Raw genomic sequence first — 25000 nt, 5'->3', positions numbered from 1 at the left:
CCCCCTCTCTTGTGCGGATAACCTCATACTCGCATCGTAGCACCCTGACACTCCTCATGCAGAAACAAACATACAACATTTATGTATATAATAAGTTATCCAAAAGCGCCTCCGGAGTTTGCTATTAAATACGACCAACTGCATCAACATTTGATGCATCTGTTTTCAATACAGATGCCTCAAAATGTTTTAGCATCTTGTGTTGTATGTACATGGCAGTACCAGTCGAGATTCAGTATTTTGAATCGTGAATGAATTTCATTGTGTAAATTCCTGTAAATACATCCTTGTCTTCCTGACTTTATGAAAGGGAGCTTTAACTTCTCTGGCAAAGTCTGGCATGATACATTCTTCAGTAAACACATAAGATGAGCACAATATTGTGGATGTTCTCGTTTAATTCTCACGTGACATTGACTTCCAGGTAACTGGATTTAGTTTAAATCTGGATACTTTTCTTGAAAGTATCCCCTCGTATATTAAAAATTTCTTGCCTCATGTATAAACCCCCTTTTATATTGCTGTCTTTGTTGGTTTAGTAGCCATTTCCTCTTTTTCCTTTTTCATTCTCTTGCGAGCGCTATATTCCTCAGTTCATTCTAAGTATTGCTGGATGTATCACAAAAAGCAGTGTAGAAGTATTCAAAAGTTTTCATATATAGAAGTACGTGTGTGTGTGTGTGTGTGTGTGTGCGCGCGCGCGCCCCCTAGTATTTTCATATATATGAAAATGAATATTCTGGTTTACGTAATGACATTCATCAGAGTGTAATTGTTTTCTATACAAAAATAACTTATCAAAATACGTTTCAGTCAAGGACAAAATTATTCCTAGCAGAATCTTTACCTAATTCCATCTTGTATTAAACATTTATATTTCAAAAGTTCTTGTTCGTCCCCATTTTCTTTAGATCCCATTTTCTTAAAGATGCGCTTACGTATGATCTGTTCTGCACTGCTGGCTTCGAACACAGCGAACCGAAGCCATCACAGCTTCGTTTTGCGAGCTTCTGTATCACCAGTTACTACATGTTGGGAATTTTGTAGCTGCTTCGAGCAAATTGCACCGAAATCATCACAGCTTCGATTTTTGAGCTAATGTATGATGAGCTACGTAGTGCTGGGAACCTTGTGGCTGCTTCGAACATAGTGTATCGAAACCATTACAGCTTCGTTTTTTGAGCTAATGTATGATGAGCTACGTAGTGTTGGGAACCTTGTGGCTGCTTCGAACACAGTGTATCAAAACCATCACAGCTTCGTTTTTCGAGTTTCCGTATCATGTATTGTGCAGTACTAGGAACCTTGGTGCTGCTCCGAACACCGTGTACCGAAATGATCACACTGTCCCAATCCTTCCTCTGGCTAGCTGACGAGATTGAATGAATGAATGAATTACCCAAGTTAACCTCCAACAGTACGACAGTATGAGTCGTGGACATGATTGTATGTGCCCTTAAAGCCGACACTCGGTTGCTAGGTCAAGGGTCAGGGGTAGGAATTACATGAGGGATAAACCACTTCTATAAGAAAGCATAAAAGAATAAATGCATTAAATGATTTGCACATCAATGATATCAGAACTCTAGGTACGAACAATTCTAATATGTTTTCCACTACTCTCAGAATGTCTCTACACACACACACACACACACACACACACAAGAATGAATGTCATCATCAATATTCATTTATTCATGTATTTGATGTTCCTTTTTATCTATTTATGTATTCATCCATACGTTTTTATATATCTTCACTCGTCTGATCGAATTATTCATTGACTTGTTAGTGTCCTACTGGATTTATTCCTTCGTTTTATGGGACAAAACTGTTTATCATTTATTTCCAAAACAGTTTTTTTATTTTGCAGTGAAATGACATGGAACACAACCGGTTAATACGAAGAGGAGAAAAAAAAAAGATCACTGAAATCTATTTAAAAGTATCGTTACAACTGATGCAAAAGTTGTCACCACAAGGTTTTTGTACGTTAAGTGAAAGTTGTGATATATGTTCTTCCAGTTCATTCCAGAGTGGGTGAGGGATGTAATGGAATATCTCTCCTCTGGAAATGATGAATGTAGAGTCAGATGACCAAGAAGAGGAAATATTGTCGACCGAGGAAGAAAACCCATTGTGTCTTGGGGTGGGGGGACGTAATGCACCCCATTTGTAGGATAGCGGTTTTTGCTCGTCAGTCTGTCTGCTACAAATTGGAAGTCTTATATTCCATTCTTACCAAGGAATTACCTGTTATTTTCAGCGCAGTTGTATGATTTTTGTCTCTCTATATGAAAGCTGACTGCAGCTGTCATCTGTATGTAGAGAGTTCTTTCGAGTGTCTTAAACAAAAGTATCTTGAGGAGTTAGGAATCTTGCGTCTCTGTTACATGACCAAGATGATGATGTAGAGAGGTCGTGGATGCGGGGGTTACCATGCTCAAAACGACCCCGCTGCTCACAACATTGTCTCTGGAGTTTGTGGGTGGCATCATTTGTTCTGTGTGAGTCACTCGAGTCAGCAGCTGGTTTCTGAGTAAGCACACGACGCGTCTTGAGGCGCCTCTCTCTCTCTCTCTCTCTCTCTCTCTCTCTCTCTCTCTCTCTCTCTCTCTCTCTCTCTCTCTCTCTCTCTCTCTCACTTCCCCTCGTTCCCACTTGTCTTCAATTAAGCTTACTAGCTCTTGAAAAAAGATGATTTTTATGACGCATTTAATGCGATGGATTCGGTTAATTTCTGACCTTCTCTTGATACACTCTACCCTTCCCAAACAATGAGTTACAGCTTCAACATACTCCTATCTATATCTCGAATCCATCGGGCTCTGGCACCTGTTAACTCTCGCCCTTGTGGAAGCAGTGGCTATGCTGGTGGTTCCCTTCTTGATCTGTCACGCAAGGGGCAAGCAGGAGAGTGCGTCTGTCTTCCTGTGGTGTGCTTGACTCTTGCTACGGAAGCATACAGCACACACACACCACACGTCTCGCTGAGAACCAGGCACAAGACGTATACTACTGTGGCACCGTCTTTGAAAGGGTGTCGTATGTTAACGAGTTGAAGATTAGTGTCGTAAAGGCTTCAAGGATGAGGCTGTGTTGTGGAACTCAGATACTGAAGCCCTCCCCCACTTCCTCCTCCTCCCACACACACACACACACACACACACTCCCACACACACACTCCCACACACACACGTGTGTAAGTAGGATACGTTTATGACTTTGCTTAAACACTCGGGCTCATAAAGAAATGCATGGTGAAGATGCATACACTCGCCACAACATGCGCAGATACATAGGCACGTACAAATACGCAAAACACCACGTGCATTTGCGTACAGAAACGTGCCTGTGTGTGTATGGAAGCATACACCCACCAGATACACATACACTCGCATGCACGCACATCTACACTACTTTAAGTCAAGCGCATATAGAAGCATATACTGAGCTGACATAAAACATCACACACACACACACACACAACACACACACACACATAGACACATACACACACTTATACAACTAAAGGCTTACGATCGTGGCAGACGAAATAACCTAACCAGCATGTGTAAGCAAGCGTACAAACATAAACTTTGACTTTGCAAAGACTTGGCCAGCGTGTAAAGCTGCTCTTGGGGAAACAGCCTTTACCTCAAGAATCAACTGCAAACACACTTAATGGACTATGTGCAAACAATCCTGCGCCATAATTCAACAGAGGAAAATGTCATGTTAAACAGGTGTTTACCTCTGCGCGAGACAGATGTGTATATACATTGCTGAAGGAATGACCTCCCCTTGCTATCCCAGGACGGTCATTAGCATTGACGAAAAACATCCAAGGAAAAGAAAATTTTTAGGACATGGATCGTAGACTTCACGGAAACTGGAAGCCAAGATGACGAGGCTGGGAGCCAGTGTTGATAGATATCATCGCCTTCAGCTCAAAGTAACGTTATATGTTTACCAGCAGGAGTTGATATCTTGGTAGATGTCTGTATGTATGAAATATGGATTCTGTTTTAGTGTCGTATATGTCTGTGATTCATAGGAATGTAACGATTGAGCTCTTCAAATCTTTGTGTTTGCTCTATTAATAATTTGTGTATCTTGATGTTTAGATTTGAGTGATTTGTACGATGAGAGGAAGGAGAATTTTGGGTAAAGTATTCCTCATACGATTCATCATACGGACTCTAACGTTGATTTCAAGACCTGTGCACTGCGAGGTCTTTAAGTTTCTGAAGTCTGAACACCTGCGGCTGAAATCGATGAGGAAAGACGTTTAAGTAGAATAAGAGACACCACTGCCATCACCACGACCACCGCACACCACTACCACACATCACCACGACCACCGCACACCACTACCACACATCACCACGACCACCGCATACCACAACTCCCTCATCATCACCACCGCATACCACAACCAACATACCACCACACACCAACCACACATCACCACCAACGTCCACAGTTTGTTTTCCATATTTGTGTTGTTGCCCGGATCTTGGTCTAGTCTAAAATGTATTCCATGTTTGTGTTGCTGTCTCGGCCGTCAACGTCCATAAATTTTTGTCTTCGTTGTTTTCATGTTACTGTCTTATTGTGTTGCATGTCAACGTTTTTCATAGTGTTTAGAATAGCAGATGATGATTAGCACTTTGTGTGTATCCTGATGACGCACCTGTGTAGACTATTATATAAGCTTATATTGTCTAGCGTTATTGAGGAAAGAACTATTATAGGTAGCAAGGAAAGATTCAGGGAAACTGGAAAGTGTCCAGGGAACATCAGTTAATGAAAAGAGGCGTGAATACCATATGCTACTGCATGGATAAGACTGTCATATTGTGAAATACAGTTTTCAAGAGTCTTAGATTCGTATAGAAGCCTAGAACTGGGAGGCTCTTGGATAAGATCTATTAAACGATCCAAAGCTTAGAATATCTGGGGACTGTAACGAAAAATCCACCAACATCTTCAAGAGTTGGGTCACAATTCTGAAAAGAATATTTGTTAGGACGTGCAGAGCGGAACACGTAATGTGTGCTTGAGGTCATTGTGTCTTTGAACGTACTGGGAATATTTTTCTCTCTCCTGCAGCGTTCAATACTTTGGAGGTGAATGAGGCTAGAGCTAATGGTCTGTATTAAATGGAGATGAGTGATCGCCCCATATTTTTTTGAGGATGAAATGTACGTTCTTTCAAGAGGGTGAAGTAAAGCTTGGGAATGACTGGGGACTGGTTTTGGGACACGTTGATTTAGGGACTAAGACGTAATGCCTTCTGGACCAAAAGCCCTCTTGTGGGATGAGATAATCGCCGGACTGACAAAGTACCTTAGACAGACGAATTAGGTCTGATATAGAGGTAAGACTAATAGGGTTTGGCGTATTAAAGGAGGAGATTGGCTGGATCAAGGGTTGAGTTCTTATTACAAACATGATGGAACTTTGATTAAACTCTGTCTTCAGATTGTGGCACCACAAGCGAGAGGCGTACGTGAAGGAAGTGATGTGGCAAGACGGTGTGGTTTATTTTGCCAGTAACCACATTTGTTGCTGTTGGGGCTGAGTGTGTGTGTGTGAGTGCGTGGGTGTGTGTGTGTGTGTGTGTGTGTGTGTGTGTTATTGAGGCATAAAAGCTGTTTATTGGCAGAGTCTGTCGTGTCTTGCGCTTGATTTTGTGGTGTGATGGACGATTCCTTGTGTAAGAGGGGTCGGGTTTCTAATATCTGTACATAGCTTGTTTGCGTTCCTTGAATTTTGGCAAGTTCATGAAAGTAAATGTTTTTTATCGCGTAAATGATGCGGGTAAATGATGAATTCCAATGCAGTGACTGGAATTTATCCTACCCATATAGCCTTGGGCTATTTCATACTTGGGTTGAAATTTGTTGAAATTCTAAGCGACATTTTAGCAGAATTCGTAAAGTTCAATAACGTAGGTCAGCTGGATCGCGATGACGTTACTGAAATGAGAATTGGTTACGGGGCAACGCTGGGCGGTTTTTCAAGGTACTGAGCTGGGAAGAGGTTAGAGATATCAGAAGGTGATGACTGGATCGTAGAAATGGAGATAACAGTAGTGATATGAGGATAGGGGGGGAAGTCAGTGTGGAGAGGGGTCGAGTGTGTTTGCTCTATCCGCTGGGCAGCTGGAGGTGAGGGCAGGATTGTGGAGAGGAGGCTTGCTTCTCCATGTGTTCAGGATAGCTGAAGGTAATACACCAAGCGCAGCCATTATAATAAACGCCGAAGCTAACAAATACACTTACCTAAGGGATTTTGCGAACTGGATGTGTTCCATCTCGAGAGAGAGATCCGGAAATAGAAGGATTAACATCATTAAGGCAGCGATAAGGACGATAGATAAGGAGTAGGTTTTTGAGCCAGATCTTCCATGAAAAAGAATAGTTTATGGTCTGGCTGTTCTAGGAGGGGTTGAGGGAACCACCACCAGATGGCTGTGGCAGGGGATGCCTTCCAGGCGTATAAAGATCAGATCAATTCGTACCTTAGGAATAAAAAGTCGGTGCAACTGATCCCTTGGAAAACTGTAGTCTCCTTTTGAAACATAACTGTTGGTTTAGCCGATTAAAGTCGAAAATTAACGTGACTGAAAAAAAAAAATGTTGAAATATACGAAGTATATACTTTGGAGTTTACGTCCAGAAAGTGGATAAGATCCAGATTACGACGACATAGTTCCACATTTAGTATCATCATTCCAGTGAGATGTCTTCATCACTTGAGTAAACTTGGCTCTGCAAGACGCGTTTATCATCCCTCCCAACATCACGACTTGGAAAATATAGTCTTGGGCAACAAGTCTGAAGTTATGAGATGGATTCATGAAAGGTCACTTTAATAGCGTATCTTAAACTGTATAATTCTGATGTTCTAAGTACGAGCAGTGGACTAGCTTGAGGAGAAATGAGAGCGAGTCGGCTACATCACGAAAATGATCACACAGTCATGGAAGCCCTGGAAACGAGAGCCAGCCAGCCAGTCCTGGAAACGAGAGCGAGCCAGCCAGCCAGCCGGTCCTGGAAACGAGAGCGAGCCAGCCAGCCCTGGAAACGAGAGCGAGCCAGCCAGCCAGCCGGTCCTGGAAACGAGAGCGAGCCAGCCAGCCCTGGAAACGAGAGCAAGCCAGCCAGTCCTGGAAACGAGAGCGAGCCAGCCAGCCAGCCGGTCCTGGAAACGAGAGCGAGCCAGCCAGCCCTGGAAACGAGAGCAAGCCAGCCAGTCCTGGAAACGAGAGCGAGCCAGCCAGCCAGCCGGTCCTGGAAACGAGAGCGAGCCAGCCAGCCCTGGAAACGAGAGCAAGCCAGCCAGTCCTGGAAACGAGAGCGAGCCAGGCAGCCCTGGAAACGAGAGCAAGCCAGCCAGTCCTGGAAACGAGATCGAGCCAGCCAGCCAGTCCTGGAAAAACAACGTTTATGATTTCCATCTCGCTAATGAAACTTTCTAATGAAGAGTAAACCTGATGAGCTTCATCTGATCGAGTCTCTTTTTTTTTTTTTGTTCTTTTTTCCTCCTTGTCACAATGAGGAGATTAAATATTCCCACTCCTTGTCTGGCTGCTGGATTTCTTTTTTTTCCCCTTTAACAGAAAACGTGGCTGGCTATTGGGTAACCACCTTAGAAGTTTTATTTGATCCGCTTCAAAGACTAAAGATGTCTTGCCCCTGACTTGTTTGTCAGTACTCAACACACAGTACTGCCTCCCTTTACAGTACTGCCTCTCTTACTCTACTGCCTCCCATACACTACTGTCTCCCTACAGCACTTTCTGCCTAACAGTACAGCTTACCTTACAGTACTCCCTACCTTACGCTCCTTCTTACATTACACTTCCAGCCAACCTTACTATCATCCCTACAATATACTGTTACCCATAGTACCTCTAACCTTACAGTCGTGCCTATCTTACCCTACTGCTTACCTTACCCTGATGCCTACCTTGCCTTACTCGCTACCTTACAGTAGTGCTTACCTTAGTCTTACCCTGTTACCTACCTTACGCTGCTGCCTACCTTACATTTCTGCTTGTAAAGAATTTTTTGATTCCCGTGTGTCACTCTTAACACGTCAGATGTTTATTATTATTCATTACTGTTACTATTTTATTATTTATATATTAAGTGAAAGTTCACGGAAAACGGAGGCCCTAATGAAGGCCATTTCATTAACGCTATATATATATATATATATATATATATATATATATATATATATATATATATATATCCTAACCTGAGGCAGGAATGCGTATTATCAGCCAACCCCTTGGGGTTGATGAACAGCTGGGTTGACTGTGGACAGACTCCCACCCCCCTTCCCCCAACTAGGATCCGAATCTCTGCGTTCGACCCTGGACGTTACGGTCACATACGCTAACCGCTAACTCTGTGTACCATGGAATTGCCCTGTGTGTTTTAAGTCTCCGTCAGATGTTAATCACACGAGATGAATGACCCGTGTCAGCACAACCCTAGTTAGATAATTGAGTATAGTGACCCACACTGCAAACTGCTGGATGTTCTGCATCCACGCTATCCGTTTTCATATCACGTAAATTATTTACTGATGTGTATGAATTGGAAATAGTTATTATGGATTAATTTACGTAAAATTGATGAGGATTGTGAGAGTGGCACGTAGGGATGTGCCAGCTTGTTTTGATAGGTAAATTACGACCACCGTTACTGAAACTCGAAGCTTCTCTCCACGGCTTCCCCAGCTACACGAACGAGCGGTTGTAATCCCGCAGCTCACGCACGACTCGTGAGAGCCCCAACTCAGCTGTCGTGCCGTACGAACCCCACCTTACGCACGGACCATATTAACACACCCCCACCTTACGCACGGACCATAGCCACCCTGACGGTATCTTCTCCACATCAACCTAGTCCAGCGTGACGAGGAGAACCACAAAGGCTCGGTTCGATGCCCACCGTTCTTTTGTGTTAGTGATCTCGATATGGGACTCTTTTGTTTTGAAATATCAAAAACTTTGCCTCCGACGAACTTGGGTCATATTAGTTTTATGCCAAGGAAGACGGAGCAATGATCAAGGGACATTAAGAAATGGACTTCACTGTAAGTCGAATGGGAAATAATGCATTTTGAGTCGCAGATATTAAACAGTGCTTAGACCTCCGTGGTGTAGTGGTTAGCGTTGCTAAACGTGACTCGTCCACAGGCTGTTTTGGGTCGAGCGCGCATGTTCGAGTTCTGTTTGCTGCAGTCTCTCCACAGTTAACCCAACTGTTCATCCTTCCGTTGAGGCGGGTCAATAACAGGTATCTATCTATCTATCTATCTATCTATCTATCTATCTATCTATATATATATATATATATATATATATATATATATATAGATGATACCTTAGCCCAGGCAAGGTACTCATTTTATCGACCAACCCCTATTTGAGGATGAAAAGCTGGGTGTACTGTGGACAGTGTTCATAATTATACATATCATTTTCACACTTTTGTCCTCGACCGTCGTTGGGAGGGAGGGAAACGTGGTATATGATCATACATGAAAGTGTGTTTCAGAAAACCTGACCGTTTGTAGTGTTAAATTCTGCCGTTCTGACAATTGTGCTCTTGCACCGTGAAGACTGAGAGCCGATTACCTTTTCAAGAATCAAATCCTGTACACACAAACACAAGCTGCCCACAAGAGCATCCACTGGCTTTTCACACAGAGGATTGGGTCTCAGTCCAGTTAACCGAACCTACAAAAAATAGAGGAAGAGACTTCAATTCTTTTTTTAAAACAAATATTTCATTAGTGTAATCTCGCTGTTATGATATACTTTTGTGAGTATATTCTAGCTGTTGTTTTTTTAGGAAGATGATATAGTTCCTATGGTCTGTGTGTTCTATGAGGGCAACATAGCTTTTATATATATATATATATATATATATATATATATATATATATATATATATATATATATATATATATATATATATCAGGCTTAGCTTCCTACGCAACATTGTTTGTGTAATTTACAGCAATAAAACTTAATTATTAAACATCTCTTGCAATATAGACCATGTAGTTTGGAAAGCATTTTATGCTTGTATTGTTCACCTCTGCAAAGCTGGTTTTGCTTCCTTAGTATTTTGTAACCAGTGCAAACATTATGTACCCTCGTAATCTCCGTAGCCTGCATACCTGGTATAGCTTCTGTACCTAGATTAGCTTGCATAGCTTGTCTATATCTATACTCGTTGCAGCAAGCATAGCTTGTAGCCGGTATAGTTTGCAGCCAGCATAACTTATCTAGCTTTTATAAGCTGTTTAGCCTGCTTATATATAGCTTCTAACAAATGTAAACCGTATAGCTCGTGCATTAACTTTATAGATTCTAGCTTGCATAGCTTGTTAAGCCTCTATACTGTGTGTGGTCAGAAAAGCTCATGTAGCCTCTCTATTTCGGTCTATCGTACATAGCTTCTTTAGCTTCTGTACCCAGTGTAGCCTTTATAGCTTTTATAGCCCCCTGTACCCAGTGTGGACTGTATAGCTAGTGTATAGCATCTGTATGCCCAGTGTAGTCCGCTAAGTGGCCGTAATACATGAAAAAAAAAAGTTTCTTCTGCATTAGGGGCGAAGAACAGCATAGCTTTATCTTAATTAACTTATCTTTCTTCACTCCATCACCCCTGCCTTTCTACTCCAACACACACACACACACACACACACACACACACACACACACACAGAGCTCTCCCTCCCTCCACACCAGCGAGTGTCTCGTCCACTTCTGACACTGTCGTATCTAATGGGAGAAAAATCAAGATTTATGGTACGTCACTGTGATAATATTCTGTTGTCGCTGACGTGGTTCGCTCTGAATGCTGCTAGACGCTGGAGTTGGTTCACTCTGAACACAGCCAGAAGCTTGAGTTGGTCAACTCTTGAAATGCTGCTGGACGCTTGAGTTAATCTGTGTTTTGGAGGAAGGAACGCGATGACACTTTGAGAGAGATTGTACATGTGTGTGTGTGTGTGTGTGTGTGTGTGTGTGTGTGTGTGTGTGCAGTAATTGACTACTTTTGGTCTACGGGGAGAGAGTTGTGCACTCTGCTTATCCCCGTCCCTTAACCATGTGTGTTTATATATATACACACACGACCTCCATTCGGGTAGTCACTTGTTTACCAAATGGCGTCTTAGCTACGTCTCTTCATTGTATATCATTCGACATATTTCTTTCTTGTATCTCCCCAGATGATGTGATCATTACACGAAAGGGCACTTGGGAGCTTATCGTGTTTCATCTCCGCTTAGATAGAACAGGAATATATATATATATATATATATATTTTTTTTTTTTTTTTTTTTTTTTTCATACTATTCGCCATTTCCCGCGATAGCGAGGTAGCGTTAAGAACAGAGGACTGGGCCTTTGAGGGAATACCCTCACCTGGCCCCCTTCTCTGTTCCATCTTTTGGAAAAAAAAAAAAAAAAAAAAAAAAAAAAAAAAAACGAGAGGGGAGGATTTCCAGCCCCCCGCTCCCTTCCCTTTTAGTCGCCTTCTACGACACGCAGGGAATACGTGGGAAGTATTCTTTCTCCCCTATCCCCAGGGATAATATATATATATATATATATATATATATATATATATATAGCGGTTTTGATGCACGAGACCGGGTTATAGTGATGGGTGATTTGAATGCAAAGGTGAGTAATGTGGCAGTTGAGGGAATAATTGGTATGCATGGGGTGTTCAGTGTTGTGAATGGAAATGGTGAAGAGCTTGTAGATTTATGTGCTGAGAAAGGACTGATGATTGGGAATACCTGGTTTAAAAAGCGAGATATACATAAGTATACTTATGTAAGTAGGAGAGATGGCCAGAGAGCGTTATTGGATTACGTGTTAATTGACAGGCGCGCGAAAGAGAGACTTTTGGATGTTAATGTGCTGAGAAGTGCAACTGGAGGGATGTCTGATCATTATCTTGTGGAGGCTAAGGTGAAGATTAGTATGGGTTTTCAGAAAAGAGGAGTGAATGTTGGGGTGAAGAAGGTGGTGAGAGTAAGTGAGCTTGGGAAGGAGACCTGTGTGGGGAAGTACCAGGAGAGACTGTGTACAGAATGGAAAAAGGTGAGAACAATGGAAGTAAGGGGAGTGGGGGAGGAATGGGATGTATTTAGGGAATCAGTGATGGATTGCGCAAAAGATGCTTGTGGCATGAGAAGAGTGGGAGGTGGGCTGTTTAGAAAGGGTAGTGAGTGGTGGGATGAAGAAGTAAGAGTATTAGTGAAAGAGAAGAGAGAGGCATTTGGACGATTTTTGCAGGGAAAAAATGCAATTGAGTGGGAGAAGTATAAAAGAAAGAGACAGGAGGTCAAGAGAAAGGTGCAAGAGGTGAAAAAAAGGGCAAATGAGAGTTGGGGTGAGAGACTATCAGTAAATTTTAGGGAGAATAAAAAGATGTTCTGGAAGGAGGTAAATAGGGTGCGTAAGACAAGGGAGCAAATGGGAACTTCAGTGAAGGGCGCAAATGGGGAGGTGATAACAAGTAGCGGTGATGTGAGAAGGAGATGGAATGAGTATTTTGAAGGTTTGTTGAATGTGTCTGATGACAGAGTGGCAGATATAGGGTGTTTTGGTCAAGGTGGTGTGCAAAGTGAGAGGGTTAGGGAAAATGATTTGGTAAACAGAGAAGAGGTAGTGAAAGCTTTGCGGAAGATGAAAGCCGGCAAGGCAGCAGGTTTGGATGGTATTGCAGTGGAATTTATAAAAAAAGGGGGTGACTGTATTGTTGACTGGTTGGTAAGGTTATTTAATGTATGTATGACTCATGGTGAGGTGCCTGAGGATTGGCGGAATGCGTGCATAGTGCCATTGTACAAAGGCAAAGGGGATAAGAGTGAGTGCTCAAATTACAGAGGTATAAGTTTGTTGAGTATTCCTGGTAAATTGTATGGGAGGGTATTGATCGAGAGGGTGAAGGCATGTACAGAGCATCAGATTGGGGAAGAGCAGTGCGGTTTCAGAAGTGGTAGAGGATGTGTGGACCAGGTGTTTGCTTTGAAGAATGTATGTGAGAAATACTTAGAAAAGCAAATGGATTTGTATGTAGCATTTATGGATCTGGAGAAGGCATATGATAGAGTTGATAGAGATGCTCTGTGGAAGGTATTAAGAATATATGGTGTGGGAGGCAAGTTGTTAGAAGCAGTGAAAAGTTTTTATCGAGGATGTAAGGCATGTGTACGTGTAGGAAGAGAGGAAAGTGATTGGTTCTCAGTGAATGTAGGTTTGCGGCAGGGGTGTGTGATGTCTCCATGGTTGTTTAATTTGTTTATGGATGGGGTTGTAAGGGAGGTAAATGCAAGAGTCCTGGAAAGAGGGGCAAGTATGAAGTCTGTTGGGGATGAGAGAGCTTGGGAAGTGAGTCAGTTGTTGTTCGCTGATGATACAGCGCTGGTGGCTGATTCATGTGAGAAACTGCAGAAGCTGGTGACTGAGTTTGGTAAAGTGTGTGGAAGAAGAAAGTTGAGAGTAAATGTGAATAAGAGCAAGGTTATTAGGTACAGTAGGGGTGAGGGTCAAGTCAATTGGGAGGTGAGTTTGAATGGAGAAAAACTGGAGGAAGTGAAGTGTTTTAGATATCTGGGAGTGGATCTGTCAGCGGATGGAACCATGGAAGCGGAAGTGGATCATAGGGTGGGGGAGGGGGCGAAAATTTTGGGAGCCTTGAAAAATGTGTGGAAGTCGAGAACATTATCTCGGAAAGCGAAAATGGGTATGTTTGAGGGAATAGTGGTTCCAACAATGTTGTATGGTTGCGAGGCGTGGGCTATGGATAGAGATGTGCGCAGGAGGATGGATGTGCTGGAAATGAGATGTTTGAGGACAATGTGTGGTGTGAGGTGGTTTGATCGAGTAAGTAACGTAAGGGTAAGAGAGATGTGTGGAAATAAAAAGAGCGTGGTTGAGAGAGCAGAAGAGGGTGTTCTGAAATGGTTTGGGCACATGGAGAGAATGAGTGAGGAGAGATTGACCAAGAGGATATATGTGTCGGAGGTGGAGGGAACGAGGAGAAGAGGGAGACCAAATTGGAGGTGGAAAGATGGAGTGAAAAAGATTTTGTGTGATCGGGGCCTGAACATGCAGGAGGGTGAAAGGAGGGCAAGGAATAGAGTGAATTGGAGTCATGTGGTATACAGGGGTTGACGTGCTGTCAGTGGATTGAATCAAGGCATGTGAAGCGTCTGGGGTAAACCATGGAAAGCTGTGTAGGTATGTATATTTGCGTGTGTGGACGTGTGTATGTACATGTGTATGGGGGGGGGGGTTGGGCCATTTCTTTCGTCTGTTTCCTTGCGCTACCTCGCAAACGCGGGAGACAGCGACAAAGTATAAAAAAAAAAAAAAAAAAAAAAAAAAAAAAAAAAAAAAAAAAAAAATATATATATATATATATATATATATATATATATATATATATATATATATATATATATACATATATATATATATATATATATAATATATATATATATATATATATATATATATATATATATATATATATTTTTTTTTTTTTATACTTTGTCGCTGTCTCCCGCGTTTGCGAGGTAGCGATATATATATATATATATATATATATATATATATATATATATATATATATATATATATATATATATATATTTATATATATATATACTGTCTTAAAGCTTTCGTATATTTGTTTGATTGCCTCATAAGTGTCCATTATGGTAAGAGAGTTTCACACTTCTTGGGCCGCGTTTTTATCGTCTTTAGTAATCTATACATCAAAATTACTGGCAGCGGTGGGATTCGAACCCACGCCTCCGAAGAGACTGGTGCCTTAAACCAGCGCCTTAGACCGCTCGGCCACGCTACCTACATTTTCAATACATTGCCTATCTTCTTGCGTGTGTGTGTGTGTGTGTGTGTGTGTGTGTTTTGGTGATTGCGTCAATTTACGCACATTCGTGTTTCCCATCTTCATCTAGATGCGTTCCATTACCCACTTTCGTGACGTGCCACACTCACGCACGTGCAGGCGTGTCTCAGTGACGAGACCCGGGCTGTATAATCAAAACTTCAGAAGGTTACCCTCAACTATATCTTTTTTTTTTCATTTTTACGTATCCTGTGTTCGTAAGGATAGAAGCTTCGCATTGGGTCATACGTGGGGCAGGAGATGACGTCTCCAACCACCACACTCCTCCCTCCCTCATATCTCCAGGACGAGGAGGATGGATAGGTCATGTCACCGTCCATTGTAGAGACTGAATGCTGTGCTCGTGTCGTGTGTGAGTCTCTAATACGACACCGTTCGCCCAGCATCTCCCACTGTTATGGTGTTCCCCCGGCGCGATAGAAGACACAACGCATTCGGAACAAAAGGACGAGCGTTCTGAGAGGCTTCCAGTCTAAGTGAATAGGATCCTGCATACATTTAAGGCGTTGACAAGGTGACTAAAGGAAGTCTTTCCGCTGATTCAACATGTAAGGTCAACCACGAAACTGAAAATATTCTTAAGAGACGATTACTACTGTTTTACCTTGCGTGGATAAGTGTGAGATGCCAGGGAATCTATAAACAAGATATCACAATATGCTACAGAGTCGCATGATTACAGAGTGGCCGTTGGCAACTCGAGGGTGGGCCGTTTTGATAACTGTGTCTTCCCCAACACCAAGCCTTGGAACTCTCTATCCCTTCGTGTCTTTCTCAGTAACTATCGCGCGGCACTTTTTAAAAGACAAGATTTTCACTTCCTCCAAAATTCGTAAATACTCTTTCATCTCTTCTTTTATCCTTTCGTTAACTTATGTATATTTCAATTAAGGCCCGGCCTTCTTGTAGATTTTTGTCCGTGAACGGAGCCTCTAACGTGAAATCAAGTACTATAATTGTTACTGCCCGGCTGAGGGCAATCGTACTTAGTGGTATCCAACACTGAGAATTGGCATTCTGATCTTGAGGATACGATGCGCATTGAGGAGACAAGTCATTCCCTCAGGTACTACATGGTCTTTAGGCGACTCGATCTTCCGGGAGAAGCATCAGGCATTTCAAGTAGCCTCGAGGAGGGAAATCTGATCACCTTCTTAGGGTGACGTGTTCCTGAAGCGACGCCTCAGGGTCGAAGTATATATTAGGGAACACGATATCCTTCATAGCAAACATTTTTGTCGCTTCTTGAGAAGTCCTTTGCTTCTCTCGTGAGCACGACAGGCAAATGAATTAATGGAGAGCGATAAAGATAACGTTTATCTTTGAAAAATATACACGATATTTCTTTATTTATACAAACATTACCTGAAGGAGTCCTTAACCAGGACCTTTTTCTTCAGTGCTATCTTCAGACAGCGAGTCGCATGACGTGACAGGTTTCTACAGTATGATATTCGGTGGTTGTAGAAGCCCCCCGGGAGGTAGAGAGAGAGAGAGAGAATCATAGTTGTGGATAAAGAAGCTTTGGAGACAAAATGACACGTAGAATTTCCCTTGACTAAAGGTAGAGGAAAAGAAGAAGAGGAGACCGGGGCTAAGATGACATTAAATGAGAAGTCTCGTCTCGAGCGCGTTTCAAACCAAAATGAATCTGGCAGCGGTGGGATTCGAACCCACGCCTCCGAAGAGACTGGTGCCTTAAACCAGCGCCTTAGACCGCTCGGCCACGCTACCTACCTACTGCCTTGAGTGTGTGTGTTTGTGCGTGTTCCTGTTTTAATCTTTCTATTCTATCTGTTTGTTTATTTTGGTTTCTACGTCGACTCCCGTACGCTCGTGTTTCCCTAGTTCATATAAGCGCATTCAAGCTTCCAACTTCCCAGTTTCATGAGGCGGTACAAGCAAGCACGCACGCACGTGCAAGCGTGTCTCTGTGACTGCTCTGGTGTATAATCAAACGCTCAGCACATTACCCCAACCCTGTGTTTTACTAATCCTACGTTCGTAAGGATAATCTTCATCAGAGGCTGAGCCTTTGGAGGGGGTGGGTGATCTCGGCAGTCCCGCCACACACACTGTGAGGCTCGCATATCTGCAGGAGGAGGAGGTGGTGGATGCTGAATGCCATGTCACCAGCCATTGTTGACGAGGATTACTGTGGTCATGTCGTGTTCTCTGTCGTGTTAGTCTAAATACCACATCATTTGCTCAGCATATTCCATTGTCTTGTGATACTCGCTTCCGACGTGTTAGAGGAAGACACGACGCAAATCAAAAGGACAAGATATTGTTATTTTGTTAAAATGGACGCGGGTAAGATTTAGAGGAATGGGAAATATGCAAAGGGTTTTGGATTTCTGCACAATGCCAACGTATCTACGAGGAGACCCGTTGTGTTTCAGTAGAGTGTGAAACACGACAGTCACAATACAGTGAGTGCGTCAGAGCTCTTGTGTGTGTGTGTATGTATCTTGTTGTGTAGACGAGCGATCTGAGAGGCTTCCAGTCGAGGGACATATGCCTCTTCATACATCTAGGAGTACTGTGTTGACAAGGGAAGTGAAAGGACTAACTTGAATGAATGCTGTCAGCTGCTTGAACATGTAGGGCCAACCACGAAAACGAATAGAGGATTGAGACTATTATTGCTACATTGAATCTTGCGATAATAGGTGTAGTAAAGCAGTTAGTATACTTGATAAACAAGATATTGCAAAACCATACTCCCCAGAAAAGAATAACTCGTTCAAATATATAAGAATACTATGAATGGGAATTGCGAAATATTTACCAGTATGGGCGGGAGACACTAAGCGGTATTCATCACTGGTAAGACACCCAAGTTCTCAGGATAAGTGTGAATGGAAAGCACCAGAGTTATTTAACCACCAAATACCGGGCGATATTTCTAAGAGGAACTGAGAATAAGAACCTTAATCATGAAGTTATGATAAACAACAGAAGAGGTAAGTCATTCCCTCACATACTGAAGTGACTCAACCTACAAGGAGAAACAATAGAAGTCTCGAGAATCCTCAAAGATCGTGGAGAAATGCCTCAGCCGTCAACAGTCCTTATGATTCTTGAATGACTTTGAGCGTACGAGGCAAATCTGATTACCCTCTGGGATCGCGTCGTCTTAAAGCGAGGCTTCAGGGTCAGAGCATATTAGGGAACACTATATCCTTCATTGGAAACAATTGGATGGTTCTTTAAGAGGTACTTTGTTCGCCTTTGAGTACGACAGGCAAATAAGTTAGTGAGAGCAATATGTATAATGTTTATCCTTGAGAAAGAAACGCACGGCCTTTTTTATTTCATTATACAGACGTCACTTGAAGGTTTATTAACCCGGGACCATTTTGTTCTGCTGTGTTATCTTTAGACACCGAGTCGCGTAACATGGCAGAAGATTCTGCATTATGATATTCGGTTGTTGTAGCTCATTTCTCGTGTAAAGACACAAAGAGAACCAAAACTTTTAGAGCAAGACGTAAGGAGAGAATCGTAGCTGTTGGTAAATATGCCTTGGAGAAAGACTCTCACATCTTCTCTTGACTAGCTATAGAGAAGGAGAAGAAGAGACCAAGGCAATTAAGAGTGACAGTAAATGAGGGGCCCCCCGTCGTCTTGAGCAAGGTCTACACCAAAATAACTCTGGCAGCGGTGGGATTCGAACCCACGCCTCCGAAGAGACTGGTGCCTTAAACCAGCGCCTTAGACCGCTCGGCCACGCTACCTACACGTTGTGGAAACTGTATGTGTATTTGCGATGTCCTTTATTTTGTCTTGTTTTTTGCATTTATGTCTTTTCTTATTTCTGTTTGTGTCTATCGATTCACGCACGCTTGTGTTTCCCCGCTTCCATCTAAGTGCATTGTAGCATAAACTTCCCACTTTCGTGATGTTGCACGCGCGTGCAAGCGTGTCTCAATGACACCAGGGTTTATGGATGATGAAACATTCGCAAGATTATCCTAAACCGTTGTTTGACTCATCCTGTGTTCGTAAGGATAATTTTTCGTGCCGTGTCTTTCGCAGGGGTTGAAAAATGTGTTCAGGCAACATTCTACTAGAATTCTTTGGCCCAGATGTTTCCTGGAAGAGGGTGATGATGAACACCCTGTTACCACCTAGTGTGAAGACTAGCTGCTGTGTTCATGTGTTCAGTCTTGTGTGTGTGTTTAACACCACCCCGTTTGTTCAGCATTTCCCCATTGTGTAATGGAAGAAGATACAACGCATTCAGAACTAAAGGACAAAATATGGCTCTTGCTAAAAAATGGATATAGATAAGTTTTGTAATACCAAAAATTTAAGTTGGCCATTGGAATTAATGTGCCATCTGCCAACGCATCTACGAGGAGACCTGTTTTGATTCAGAAGTATGTGAAACACGACATCGCCATACAGTGAATGCGTCATATCTGTGTGTATATCTTGTTGTTTGGACGGTCGATCTGAGAGGCTCTTAGTCATGGGGTATACATATGTCCAGCATACGGTTTGGGTTATTAGTGTGGACAGCGAGGTTGAAAGGACGAAGTCGAACAAATGCTTTCGGCTCATTCAACATCTAAGGCCAACCACGAAGACGGGATGGGTCCTTGATACGATGATTGCCACGTTGCACCTTATGGTAATTGGTGATGGACGGTCGTCACTAAAATTCATAAGCAAAATGTCACTGGACCGGACGTCACCGAACAGGATTAGATGCTAAGAAATAAGTGAAATTACGACAGTTACTTAATAACTAAGTACGGGTGATCGTCAGTCGTGGTTGGAACCTTTATCTTCAGGTTAAGATAGACGCGGAAGGGGTTAAGTCATTCCTCGGATACTATTCGGTCCTAAAGCGGCTATATGTTCCTGGAGAAACAATCGGGTTATCTCGAGGATCGCGAAGGAATGCGTCAGCCATACTCAGTCCATATGTTTCTTGAATGACACTGAGCTCCCGAAGGGAATCTAACTCCACTTTGGGCCCGCGTTTTTTTGAAGCGAGGCTTCAGGGATGACATTTATTGCGTAACTCGGTAGTCTTCATAGAAAACAAGTGTGGTGGTTCTTCAGAGATACTTTGCACCTTATTCTAAGAGACAAGAAAATAATTTATTAAAAGCATTGCTTAACTGAACTCGTCTTCGTGCTTCAAAGTGGTCAGCATTGTGTATGAGTGTAGATACTGTAGAAGAAAAAGATCTCCTTTTTTTTCATTATGGAACATTGCTTGGAGGCTTTTTTTCTTTCTTTGAACTAGATCATTTTGAAATCCTGCAATGTTATCCTTAGGCAGCGAGTCGCACAAGACAGAAATTCCTTTTATATTTCGTACTTGGATCTAACTTTTGTATTAAGGCAAGGTGGTACGTAGACACAAGATGTGGAAGGAGAAACTGGAACGACATTGAGAGAACAGCAGGGGTGGGGAAACATGCATAGGAGATAAGGACACTCGCACATCTTCCCTTGACTAATGGTAGAGAAACAAGAGACCAAGGCAGTTATGAGTGACTCTAGATAAGGGGGAGGGCCCCCGTCTTTATGCCAAAAGTACTATGGCAGCGGTGGGATTCGAACCCACGCCTCCGAAGAGACTGGTGCCTTAAACCTGCGCCTTAGACCGCTCGGCCACGCTACCTGTCCATTTCAGAAACTTTGTGTGTGTTTGTCTGTTCCTGTTTCTATGTTTGTTTGTTTCCGTCTACTTGTGTTTGTTCCGCTGCTATTTCTGTTGCTGTCTTCGTCCATTCCAGCACGTTGTTTCCACCTTGAACTCCCCACACACTCTTGCGTGCAGGCTTGTCTCTGTGACGAGATCCCCGGCTGTATAATAAGCAAGGGTTTAGAAGATTAACCCCCAACCCAGTGTTTTGCTAATCCTACGTTCGTAAAGGTATAATCTTCGCACTGGGTCATACGAGAGAGAGAGAGAGAGAGAGAGAGAGAGAGAGAGAGAGAGAGAGAGAGAGAGAGAGAGGCGTCCAGCTATCACACTATACACCTGAACGAGAGGAAGGGAACACCTCGTCACCATCCATTGTGAACACTGCCGTCTTTATGTCGTATTCTATTGTACGAGTCTTTAATACGACGCCGTTGGCCGAGCATCTCCCATTGTGTTACGGTGTTTACCCCCGTCGCGATGGAAGTAGTAGTGACACATTCAGAACAAAAGGACGAGCGGCTCTAAGAGGTTTCCCTGTCAAGGAGCAATACGTCCTGAATACATTCAAAGATTATTGCGTTGACGAGGTAGGGAAAAAAAACTAACTTGAATGAATGCTTTCAGTTGATTCCTCACACAATGCCAAACACGGTATTGAATAGATTCTTGAGGACGATATATTGGCTTCGTTGTATCATATTGTAATAGGTGTTGGATTGTATTTAGTATAATTCATAAACAAGATGTCACTGGACCGTACGCCACGCAAAAGAGTAACCCCCCAAAAAAGCAATAAAAAATGTGGATAAGTATTATAGTTATTACCTTCAGTTACGGAAGATCGTATTTAACGGTATCCAACACTGATAACGGAATCCCTAATCTTGTTACGATAAACACTGAAGAGATAAGCCATTTCCGTCAGTGGTCCACGAGGTGCATCAGGTATCTCAAGAAACCTTGAGGTCTCTGAAGAAGCGCATCGGTCATGAACACTTCCTTATGTTTCTTGAATGACTTTGAGCTTGAGGGAAATCTGACTATCCCTTGGGGTCGCGTGCTCCTGAAACTGGGCTTCAGGGCTGAAGGATATTAGGGAACACTATTTTCTTTATAGATCATTTGATTCTTGACAGAAATACTTATCTCGTTTTGTTTGGGTACGACACGTAAATAAGTTGATAAGAGCAGTTATCTTTGAGAGGGAAAAACGTGTGACAATTTATCTCAAAACAGAGAGAACTTGAGGGCTTTTCTTAATCGTGATCATTTTGTCCTGCAGTGTTTTCCCCAGACAAAGTCGCACAACGCCAAAGGAGATTTCTACAGTACGACTTTCCGTGCTTGTAGCTAACTTATTATGTTCTCGTGGCAAGCTCTTGCGTAGACATACAAAGGGGACAATGAAATTTGAAGTGACACACGGAGAGAACTGCAGATGTGGGTAAAGAAAAAGGAGACGCAGGACTCCCTTTGACTGGAGGTAGAGAAGAGGCTGAGACCGAAGCGGTTAAGAACTAGAGTAAGTGAGCGTTTGAAACGCATGAAGAACTCGGAGCGGTGGCTATCAGGCTTGGACGCCAGGGAGGTTGTACGCCCATGACCGGAGGTGCTGACCCATGTGGGAGGTTCAGAGGGAAGGACTTCCCCTCGCAAGGGTGAGGGAGAGAGAGAGAGAGGAAGATCATCAAACGAGTAGGAAGGGGCCCGGTAATTGAGTGAGACTGCCCCTCTAAGGCTTTGAAGGTTCCCTGAATGACCTTCCGATGGTGGCTAAAACGTGAGCTATAAAGTTATCGAAGCAGTGTTGCTATGTGGTGAAGGAGGAGGGTGTGATGTGGCTCTCCCAAAGGAAGGAGTCGAAGTGTTGTTGTCTGTTGTATATTAATTTGTTGCATTGTAAAGATGAACTCAAAAATGATGGAATTTCTAAGTACACGACAAGGCACAAAAACTTAGGAAAAACTTAACGTTTATGAAAACGGTGGATACCCGACCTTTATTTTATTCTTTGTTCATACTAAAATAAAAAAAGACAAGCTTCCGAGCCGTATATATATTTTTTCCTTCTGAATTATTAATTGCGTTGCCAGCAGACTACAATTGGTCTCCCAACTCTCCTGGTTTGGAACATTGGCAACAAGTTGGGGACGATGTCGAACCCTGAGTCTCTCGCACAGATTCCTGCAGTTTCCATCCACTTGGATGATAGTCATATTGAAGCCTTCTATTATAGTGTCCCATCGTTATTACTGTACTCGGACTGGACTTCATAAACCAGGTACCAGACCAGCTTTAGGGTTGGACTAAGTCATGTTTTTTGTGTTCATGAAATCCTCTTCACTCTTCACTTCCCTCGTGACCTTGGCATCTGCAAATAGATTTACTTAAGAAGTCCATTCCTCCCGACAAGTCATTTCCATAGATCAAGAAGAACACTGGTCCCAGAACAGACTCCTGCGGCACTCCACTGGTGACCTCAACCAATTTCGAGAAGGCCGTCCTCTTTGCTCCTCTTCCACTACGATAATCTTCTGTCCATCAAAGACGTTTTCCCCCCGTATCTTTACCAGTTTATTGACCAACTTCCTGTATTCTGTGTTATATATCTGACAGTCCAGATGTAGACAGTCTGCCAAGCCTTCTGCCCCGTCCAAAACGGAACCTGTTTCCTCGTAGAAAGCTGAAGTTCGTTACGCCTGACGTGTGTGTGTGTGTGTGTGTGTACGTGTGTGTGTAATGAAATTTTTGTACTCTACGGGGAGGGAATTTTACACTTTGTTGTGGGAAAGTTGGTAGACGATGGAGTTCTAAGTACAGATGGAAAAGTTGATAGACCATGTAGGGAGTGGTCGTAGTAGACATTGTAGGTGGGAGAGTTGTTAGAACCATGCAAGTGGTGGTGTTGGTAGGCAGTGGGAGAGTTGATAGACCATGTAGGTAGTGGTATTCGTAGACAGTCTAGGTGGGAGATTTCATTTAATTTAGTGGATGGGAGAGCGAGTGAGATAAACATAGTCTGAGGATCGTTGGGAAGGTTTTTGTGGCACAGTTGTTTAGTGATTGCTGTTGGGAGAACTGGGTAAAAATGGTGGTTAGAGTTCTATTAGGAGAACTGGTGAAGGAGGATAGTTAGTGTTATTACGAGGACTGGTGGAGAGAAGTGGTTGGAAGGCCTTGGCGAGAGTTAATGGCAGATGGTAGTTAATATATTGGGTGTTAATGACAGTCTTGGAAAGGACTGATTGTGATACTGTGCTGACCTGCGTTTGATGGGGTGAGTGGTGGATGAACACCTGAAAATGTTAGTTTGTTGCGTTGGAGATTGTGTCATTGTGAATTCTCATCTTATTGATGATGAGACGCTTGTTATGAAGGACAGTGGAGTCGGCAGTTCGTGGGATATAAGATGACGACGGTAGTTTGGAGGATTGTGACTAGTGTTGATCGAAGTAGATGGTATGTGTGTGTAGGTCGAGTGGTGGTTGTTATGAGTGATGGTTCGTGTGGATGAAAGTGTTTACGTGACGATGATGATGATGATGAGAGTGGATATGAGCAATGATCATGAAGGTTGGGCTGTGTCGCATGACCTGAGCAGATTCGTTTGAACGCTTATCCATCAAGCTGGGAAAGAATTTCCTCCGTAATGACTTGGGATGGGAGGCACCAAAGACACTGAGAGATGAGTAATGGATGATAAGACTCATGAATACAAAAGCTGTATGAACGCCATCATTGCCAGCATGCATAAAAATGCCGAAGGTCATTTTTAACGGTCCTGGCCCACCACCATAAACTGTCGCTGGAATGCTGTTTATGCCTTAAATTGTCTCATAATGTCCAACATCGAAGCGTTGTTAGATTAGAGAGTTATAAGAATATCATTAGAAAAAATTGGAGGATAGATTGAGGTGGGTTTCGTTGCTCTGGTTACGTTTTTCAACCGTTAGTTGTGATATTCTTCTTCAGGCCAGAAATATGTATGGATCACGTACACCAAATGGTTTAAATGACTGATCTGGAAGTCATATAGCCGTGTATGGTAGCCGTACTAGTACCTGAAAGGTCAGTAAAATTTTGGTCTCTAAAAGATTTTGATTTTATTTTATGTTGGCGTTTTAACTGTGAGGTCCTGGTGCTTCGTACCTGTTTAGTGTATATATAACCACACCTCGCGATGGCTTCATTTTTGTCACCACTTCCACACTGTACTCATTACGAGACCGAACGGTCCTCGATCCGTCGATCTCCATCGCACTGCCTTCATTCCATCCCTCCAATACCCTACCTGTTTGACCCCTCCTCACTCCATCTCTACTCCTCAAGTTGCTCC

General features: G+C 42.9%; 1 long non-coding RNA gene and 4 other non-coding genes across 5 annotated transcripts in view; 1 reads left to right on the top strand and 4 right to left on the bottom strand.

Moving 5' to 3' along the window:
• LOC139750127 (uncharacterized) overlaps nucleotides 1-25000 on the top strand; it is a 235285-nt gene that overhangs the window by 55240 nt on the left and 155045 nt on the right. The gene's annotated exons all lie outside the window — the stretch shown is intronic.
• Nucleotides 14849-14930, bottom strand: TRNAL-AAG (transfer RNA leucine (anticodon AAG)). Its single transcript has one exon. It is a non-coding gene; the product is annotated as a tRNA-Leu (tRNA).
• TRNAL-AAG (transfer RNA leucine (anticodon AAG)) lies at nucleotides 16646-16727 on the bottom strand. The gene has a single exon. It is a non-coding gene; the product is annotated as a tRNA-Leu (tRNA).
• TRNAL-AAG (transfer RNA leucine (anticodon AAG)) lies at nucleotides 18652-18733 on the bottom strand. The gene has a single exon. It is a non-coding gene; the product is annotated as a tRNA-Leu (tRNA).
• Nucleotides 20556-20637, bottom strand: TRNAL-AAG (transfer RNA leucine (anticodon AAG)). Its single transcript has one exon. It is a non-coding gene; the product is annotated as a tRNA-Leu (tRNA).

This window comes from Panulirus ornatus, chromosome 9 (assembly GCF_036320965.1).
Source record: "Panulirus ornatus isolate Po-2019 chromosome 9, ASM3632096v1, whole genome shotgun sequence".
Classification (NCBI taxonomy): Eukaryota; Metazoa; Arthropoda; class Malacostraca; order Decapoda; family Palinuridae; genus Panulirus; species Panulirus ornatus.
This window is presented reverse-complemented; position numbering and strand designations above follow the sequence as displayed.